This window comes from Echiichthys vipera (genome assembly GCF_963691815.1).
Source record: "Echiichthys vipera genome assembly, chromosome: 1".
In the NCBI taxonomy this organism is placed as follows: Eukaryota; Metazoa; Chordata; class Actinopteri; order Perciformes; family Trachinidae; genus Echiichthys; species Echiichthys vipera.
Window position 1 is genome coordinate 9,099,238 of NC_139826.1, and position 9,337 is coordinate 9,108,574.

General features: G+C 41.6%; 1 long non-coding RNA gene across 1 annotated transcript; it reads left to right on the forward strand.

Annotated features, from left to right (window-relative positions):
- Positions 1–1,978: 1,978 nt before the first annotated feature.
- LOC310947758 lies at positions 1,979–3,908 on the forward strand. Its single transcript, XR_014593226.1, has 3 exons — positions 1,979–2,118; positions 2,594–2,633; positions 3,814–3,908. It is a non-coding gene; the product is annotated as an uncharacterized lncRNA (long non-coding RNA).
- The last annotated feature ends 5,429 nt before the right edge of the window (positions 3,909–9,337 follow it).

Sequence of the window (9,337 nt, forward strand, 5' to 3'; positions counted from 1 at the left end):
CTATTTTGGTCCAGACTGAAATACCTCAACAACAATTGGATGGGTTGGCACAAAACTCAGATCATGTCTCCGATGTTGTTCAGAATGTTTTCTGCTCTGGTCTACATTCTGAAAATCAGTTGGGCATCTAAGACAGATTTTAGACACACACACACACACACACACACACACACACACACACACACACACCCATCGCCTCCTAACGACACGCAGAGCCAGAAGCCGACCGGCTAAAAACCCATGGCTAACATATGCTAACGTGTGTTGACATAGCCCTTTATCAGACCGGGGACGTTCACAGTCATAAGCCAGTAATGGCTCAGACTGATGGAGGCTATTTATGGAACTTCTACCACGATAAAACGCAAAAATTACTTGTTCAACAAAAAGTCTGCTGTCTCAGCATCTGCTTTCAGTCCCAAATCCTGGCGTAGCCTTCTCTACCGGTCAAAAGAATCACCGATGTTGACTCGTCTTTGGTTCCTGTGTAGGTCACATTTCCTCTTGGTTTCTGCCTTTTCCTCGGTCGACTTATGTTTTCTTCCAACCTTCTCTGTTGGAGCGAGCAGAGGCCTTTTGCTGGAATTGGTCTTGTCCTTCTCCATGGTAACAGAAGCTCCGGTAGCTGAGCTGGAGTGGGAGGGGACGAGGTGGGATGACGAGGAGCAGGGGAGACAAGGGGATTGGATGGAGGGTACGGGCCAATGGGAGCCTTTCGGACCGGATGGCTCCCATTGGTCAATTTCTATGCAGGCCTACAGCTGATAGACTGAATGGATTCTTTTGGTTATTTTTCCTATTCATATTGTGTAGATTGGACTACAGGACCATAATCGCTGTATAAACGATGTTAATAAAAATTACCAATATTCCAAGTCGTAGACCATAGACCATAGCACGTATTGCGATATTTATGGTAGATTCATTGAAACTGCTGAGAGTGAGCTGACATGAAAGATAAACACTTTACTGTCATTCTGTCTCACTCCGAGGTACAAAACTTTTACCTGTGGAGAGGAGATAAAGCATGAACTTTACATGAACACACCCAGTGAAATAATCAAATTGCGTTGCGTCGATATGTATTTGTTGTGTGTGTGAAATAAGATTAATTGCATGATATTCAACAAACTTTTTACTCTTTGAATTTTGAATAAAACACCTTTGGATATATTTTATACAGTAAAATATTATATTATATTAAAAATAAATCAAAATAAAACTGTTTCTTTCCAATCTCTAATTCCACTTCAAATACATTCTACAGGACCTAAGGCATCTTCTCACAAATTCCGTTTGTACCTAAGAGAAAATTCCTGAATGCTACACACTTTCTTAAATCAGTTTGAGGTCCATTGTTTTTCTACAGTGTGGAAAGAAAGATGATTCATAACATCATGGAGACATCCCAGCTTGAGACCGTTGGCTCCATCAACCACAACCTGAAGGTCCTGTCTCTGAATGTGGTCAACATCAGTGATGCCGACCTCATCTCCACTGACCCCATGATCCCGATATACGCTCCACAGGTACACAAGCTGGGATGAAGATGGCACCGGTCACAATTTAGAAGTCGCAGTGACATGATTTGAACATGCTAATGTCTTTGCTAACTTTGTTGACCAATGTTAGAATTAAAATACTTTCTTTGCGTGTTTTGAGCGCAAACCACCAGTCCTGCTCAAACTCATCTTTTTATATCCACTATTAGCTGCTGCCTCAGAACACATCATTCATCCCTGACATTTGGCTGCCTGTGTATGCCCTGCGCACTATCCCAAAGGAGGAGAGGATTATTGGTTTGGTCAGCTACATGTGGCCCGACCAGTTCCAAGTATTTCCTTTATTCTGTTTATTCTTGCATCGTCCATATAATCCCTCATGTTTCGGTTTGAAATGTAGTCATGGTCAATGGAGTATACAGTATACTGTAATATATACACTGTATATACTGTATATGTTTCTTTTGATGACTGTACTAAAACTGTCTCTTAGTTTGAGCAGGAAGAAATTTCATCAATGGTCCTCCGGATAGAGCAACTGGGGAAACAAACCCTTCATAATATGAGGACCCCAATCAAGATGATTTTCAGAAATATTTGGCACACAGATATGGATGTAAGTCTTCAACATTGACCTGTTTGGTTATAAGGTTAGACAGTTACGTATGCTGTACAGATATTACAGATGTAAATGGGTTATATGAACAAGACTGACTTGATTTGACTCGATTTTGACACAATTTTGTATTGCACATGGCAGGCATCTCAAAAGTAGAAACATGGGCATCGTTTTCATGCTGTATTTTAAGCACTAAACTTAGTTGCTCCTCCATGTACAATTTCTGTCCTACAGCCAAGCAGTTAATCAAACTCCGAGTATCATGTAACCAAATATAAGACGCCGTATATTCATCGGTGACTGTTTTTCACCTACTTAATAAGGATATATTGTCCTTTTTCGTGACATTGCAGCACTAGAGACTTTAGATTTCAAAAATAATTTAAAGTTTTCATTTCACTGGATTTGATTGAAGTATTTAGTTAAATATTTAATCTATTGGGTAAACTTCTATATCTTTGTGTTTTTACAGAACAGCTCATGGTTACAGTGTCGATATTTTGATGAACAAGGTAGGTTGTATATCCGTTTTTCCGTGTTCACAGCAGGATAAACAGCAAAGTACTGGAATTGTATTCTAATAAAAGATCAAATATCATTTATATGTTCATTTTACAGTTTTTTCAGTCGCTAACAAGCCTTTGTCCAACCAGTTGTCACATTTTTAAAACTCTAAACACAATTAGCACAGCATCGGTCTTTTGTGGCCAATATGCAGTCAGTGAAAACATTTCCACAGTGCTTACATTTTCTCAACAGACAAGCTATACCTCCCAACAAAATTATGGATTGTTTTTGTATTATTTACAAATGTTAATACACAACATCCACAGCAAAAACAATATTCCAAACCTCTGCTTCTGCAATAATATCAGTTCAAAAACAATATATCTCAGCTGATAATAAACAAGCAATTGAATAATTGACACACAGCTGATTTCTGTTGGGTTAATTGGGCCAACCACAAATAATCCCGGCTGGGGCCCTTCTGTGTGGAGTTTGCCTGTTCTCCCCGTGTCTGCGTGGGTTTTCTCCAGCTTCCTTCCACATTCCAAAGACATGCAGGTGTTAGGTTCATTGATGACACGACACAACAACAAACATGCCGACGGTCGAGGAGGTTGTAATGTACCTGTAAAAGCGGAGGCAGCCTTGTTGACTGCTAGGCTATTAAATACATCATATAGATTAAATTATATCTATGAAATATATTGCCATTGGGTTCCACCATCTTTTAACTGCCTTGTCTTTTAAGTGTCCTATGGTTGTGTCTCTCTTGAACTACAGCAACCACGATTTCCAGTGGTACCACTCCAATCTGCCTGTATCTATAAGCTATCACAAAACATGCACAAATACAGAGGAAATGAATGCAAAGTACGGACAGAAGGTTCCATATCCGTATCTAACGTTGAGCATAAATGTGTGAAATGTCAGCATGTTTCACATTTGTAACAATCAACTCTACCAAGTTGTGAACATTAGAAAGTTTCTGCAAGTTATGCAAGTCAGGAGAATAACGTCAGTTATTTGATTGTTATATCCCATCAGTGCTTATGTCTTAGCACGTTTAAGAATGTAAAACAATAATTTAAAATAATACTATTACTATTATTGTTGAAAGTGCTGTTGAGACAAGCAGCAGAACTAGGCCGGAGTAATTGAACTATGTTATAATGTTCATGTTTCCAGATTCACTGTGGAAAACAGATGGATGCGAGACCAATCATTACCAAACTGACATTATCTGCAACTGTAACCATGCAACACCCTTTGCCGTCCTACTGGTGAGAAGCCACACTTGATTTGACTTGTTGTCTGATGAAGTGTTTGACAATCCTTTATTCATTTAGCACTTTACAGAAAAAAAAATAAAAAAAACAAATGGCAGTCATGGCTGGTAATAACCCAGGATGACAAATCCCTCTGACTAGTTCCCAGATTTTGACAAAGTGAACCTGTGAATTGCACATAGTTTCCACTATTCCATATTTTCTGCAGATGCGAGATCCAATTGCAGAAGTCCACTGGGAAATCCTGTCGTACATCAGTTACATAGGCTGCGGCCTGTCTGCCTTCTTCACTGCGTTGTCCATTGTGATATACGTCTTCAGTCGGTAGGTTACATGTGTTCTGTGCAGCTCTGTGTTGTCTATACACACGGTGGAAGAGACACAAGGCAATATTAAAAAAAAAGACACACACAAATTGTTACATTTAAAAACGATCCAAAGTGTTCCAAAGTTGTAAACAGATGCAATGCAAGAGCAAACTGTTCGGTTATTGGTGGAAGAAGTCACCTCAGGCCAGATTTCCTTCTCATTTCTCTTATTGGAACATAATGCTGCACTTGAATTTTAAAAGGTATAGTTCTGATATTTGAAGTTGGGTTCTATGAGATAATTATCCATAGGCGGTGCATTATGGCAGTAGACCCGCCTATGGTGTGACATTGGTGTTTTAAAAGGGTTAGGAACTCACAAACAAATCTCCACCACCTACTGTAGGCATTAACCTGACTATGGATAAATACCTCATACAACCCCACTTCAAAAAAACAGAACTTTCCCTTTCAGAAATGGCACAACCAAATCCTGTCTGATTCTCAAAAAGCACCTATTGCCTGCACCTATGTGCTGGTCTCTATCTTCCTCAGAAACCACAGAACAGATTACTCCATCTCTATCCATGTATCTCTGAGCGGGGCCTTGTTCCTGCTCAATACAACCTTCCTACTGGCCGAGTGGGGAGCCACAGTGGAGCCAGACTGGGTGTGTGTGTTTGTCGCAGCTTCGATGCATTACTCCTTGCTCTGCTGTTTCACCTGGATGGCCATAGAGGCACTTCACCTCTATCTTCTGCTGATCAAGGTGTTTAACACCTACTTCAAATACTACCTGGTCAAACTGTCTCTTGCTGGATGGGGTGAGTGCTACAAGAGTGCCTACTCTATTTACTACATGCTGATGACTAACATGATGACACCCCTTTAATTTAGAACACGGACAGGAAGGCCCAGGAACATGTTTCAGTTTTTCCAGATAGACTAATACAGGAAACGTTTTATGAGAAAACCCACTGAGCCTCTGTCCCACAGAAAGCTGCTGAACCAGAGGCTAGTAGAGTAGGAGTATATCTGCCTCTTCGGAAATTTTTTTTTATATATGATTTCTTTTTTTTTTTTTAAACAAACACCATAAATGTAGCAGATACAATTTCTGCCACCAAAATATATTTGGGCATCACGAGAAATAACTTGATGCTTGAACCACACTCACCGGCCACTTTATTAGGTGCCTGTCCAACTCCTCTTTAACGCAAATTTCTAATCAGCCAATCACATGGCAGCAACTCAATGCATTTAGACATGGTGAAGAGGATGTGCTGCAGTTCAAACCGAGCATCAGAACAGGGAAGAAAGGTGATTGAAGTGACATTGAACATGGCGTGGTTGTTTGTGCCAGATGGGCTGGTCTGAGTATTTCAGAAACTGCTGATCTACTGGGATTTTCACACACAACCATCTCTAGGGTTTTTACAGAGAACGGTCCCAAAAAGAGAAAAGATCCAGTGAGCGGCAGTTCTGTGGGCACAAATGTTGATGCCAGAGGTCAGAGCAGACTGGCCAGACTGGTTGGAGCTGACAGAAAGGCAACAGGAAGTCAAATATCCACTGGTTCCAACAGAGGAATGCTGGAGAGCATCTGTGAACACACAACACCTACTTTCTAGCAGAGAGGGAACAGCAGCAGAAGACCACACTGACACTTTATTAAGCACCAGGTGCACCTAATACAGTGGCCGCTGAACGCATTAATGAAACGGGACCCGTAAGCAGCACACATTCAGGCAGGTTCAGTTGGCAACAAACTTTATCAAATGATAAGGAACAGACAAAAGGAGAGTCTAGGCCAGGCAGTGGGTCGAGGAGCCGTTGCAGGGAGTCACCAAACTGCTCAGGAGAGAGGCAGACAGAAACCAGGGGGCACTGGACGAAGGTCGAGGACAGAAGGCAGAGGTGATTACCAGGAAGACGACAGGACAGGATGGTTGGGGCAGGCAGGGAAGAAACGGGGCAGGCAGGGAAGAAACTGTGTAGGCAGTCCAAAAATCACTGGAGAGTCTCGCATGAGAGCTGAGAACAATCTGACAGAGAGTGAACATTGAGGAGTCTATTTACTGGGTTAATTGGTGATCAGAGGCAGCTGAGTGCAACAGGTGAGGGGAGAGGAGCTGATGAGGGGGGAGTGGCAGGCAGTCGAGTGGAAGGAGGGGCCAGCGGAAAAGGACTGGGAGGTGAATGAGAAGAAGAAGAGAGGGCAGACTGTGACAATTAATGAACATAACGTTAAACAGTGTACATGTGTGATTCTCAGGGATCCCTGGTATAATTGTGGCAGTCTCTTTGGGAGTGATGGACTTCAAACAGTTTTATGGGGTTACACAAATGACCATGGCTGACACTAACCAAACTAACGCCATGTAAGTGAATCCTAACTGCTTTTGACAAGACAATGAATCCAAAACCTTTAAAAAAAAATAAAAAATCACAATCTGATTAATCACAATCACAGACCACGATATGATCATACAGTGTTTGGGCCATTTTCATGGCACGAGATGTTTGTTCTGCTTATGTTGTGCTTTCATGATTCATATGCAATATTGGTCTACATATGACAAACATCTCACACAACAGATAAAAGTACATGATAAATATATTTTGATTTCGATAACATATGCTGTACATAAAGTAATGAAAAACAGTAACGCGTGTGCGGACTCTAACACTGATTACCTCTCTATTATATATGAGAGAGAACGTAAACAAATTGAAAGTCTTCTGTGGAATAAATACAAACCATAAATAATATTGAAAAATGTCAGAAAAATCTTAAGGATTGTAACGTTGTGTATTTACCCATGTCCCCTGCATTATCTGCTGTGCAACTATATTCTGCCTGTCCCGCAGCTGCTGGATCACAGATAACTCCTTCTTCTACTCCTTGAACCTGGTGTATTTCACCCTAATATTCATCTTCAACTCTGGCATATTGCTGGCAGTGGCCTCTAACATCTGTAAGATGAAACGAGTGTTCAGGAGCAACTCGAAGCTCGGCGCAGCGGCTGATGGGACGACTTGGAAAGACTCATCTACGTTCAGTGAGTCCTGCAGGAGTGGCCTCACGGTGATGGGTCTTACCTGCCTGATGGGGACCACCTGGGGCCTGGCTTTCCTGGGCTCGGGATATGTCAACTACCCCATCCTCTACCTCTTCTGCATCCTCAACTCCACACAAGGTCAGTCTGCTGTCAGTTCTGAGTAGTGTTCTTCTCCTTTAGAAGGTTTTTTTTTAACCTGTCTATATGTTTTACCTATCTATGAAAGCTGTCTCACTCAATTATGTGTCTCTTTGTCAAGGTTTCTGTATTTTCCTGTGGATCTGTCTGTCAGCCAAGAAGCAGAGGCGGAGAGACATGGAGGAGAGACTGACTTCAACTCCTGTGAAGACTTCAGGAGTCAAATTTGATTAGACCTTTTTTTTGGCATTAATCTAGATGGTAAATTCCTGATGTCATCATGGAAAGCATAGATGCTCTGGTATCGACCCTTCATGTAACCATAGCAACAGACACTCCCACATGTAACCCTCCCATAATGTTAGGCTGAAAATTCCCTAAACTGTAAACCTTTGATGTAAACATTGTTCTCTGTAAGTTTAAAATTGTCCTCCCATGAACATTGTTTTTTAAAGCTTTTTCCTTCACTAACCCCACTGTAGAATATTGTATGTTTTTTTAAATAAAGTCTCATAATATCAGTATAGCAATGGTCACATGTTTCTATTTGCAAATTGTTTACAATCCTTGAAGTTATATATATAGCCTTGAATTATTCAGATGATATATTAAAAAAAATAGGGAGACCATCTTTGGATGGGATCACATCAACTGTTACACAAAATTGTGCCACTAAATGACTCAAACCTACTATGGTGGAGGCATGTCCCATCCTACTCTGCCTCTTTGTGGCCAGTACTTATTGCCTTCATTGATTGGTTGGTTGGTGAGGTTTAGGCGTGAGGAGTGAGATTGATTGAGGTTACTGCAAGAGTGTCAGGGTAGGCCACTCAAAGGAAGAGTATAGGGAAAATTATTAGAGGCAGAGAGGGACAGGACATGCCTTCGCCATAGTAGGGAAAAATATATTGCAATCTGGCCAGGGGCGTAAAGGGCAATGGCCCGGTCCTTACTTCCCATCCCCTCCTTCCGGCCTCCTTCCATGCTCTGATCACACCCATTTAGAAACTTGGCCTGTATTGTGATCTCATGGGCACTTCTGTAAAGTTTTGTGACTGCATCTTCTACTTCTACTGGCCTACCAGTGGCCCAGGTTCGAATCCCGGCCCTTCTGGGGGGGTTTGCATGTTCTCCCCGTGTCTGCGTGGGTTTTCTCCGGGTTCTCCAGCTTCTTCCCACAGTCCAAAGACATGCACGTTTTAGGTTAATTGATGACTCTAAATTGCCCGTAGGTGTGAATGGTTGTTTGTCTCTGTTTGTCTCAGTTTGTCTCAGTTTGTCTCTATGTGGCCTGTGATAGACTGGCGTCCTGTCCAGGGTGTACACCGCCCCAATGTCAGTTGGGATCGGCTCCAGCCTCCCCTGCGACCCCGATAGGGACAAGCGGTTGAAGATGGATGGATGATGGATGGATGGATCTTCTACAGTTGTGAAAATCCGTCCACAGACCGACATAAACACTTAGGAAAATACTCAGAAGGCATCTCTGTGGCAGTTCCAGCTACAGTACGTGTCACATTTTGCATTGATGAAACACACACAGGGCAATGCTGTCACGGCTGGTAATAATCCAAGTGTAAATTGCATTATGTGTGCTGTGAACTTTGGAGGAAATTATGAGGGATGGGAACAAGAGGGGCGTACATTACAGTTTTGTATTTCAAATGAAAGCTCTTGATGAGCTCTTTCTACTGCAGGTGAATAGTACAACAATCATCAACTATTCATCAAAAAACAAAAGACCTGACACTGAACACAGTTTACTACAGTATTTGAAGCCAAAAGGGTGTAGGTACATCTAATAAAATAGAAAAATATAATTTTAATTCAATTTGCTTAATAAGTATATTGTCACCCACATATGTATGAAGGTTTTCATATTAAAGATTGAATTGAATAAACAAGTCAGGACGAG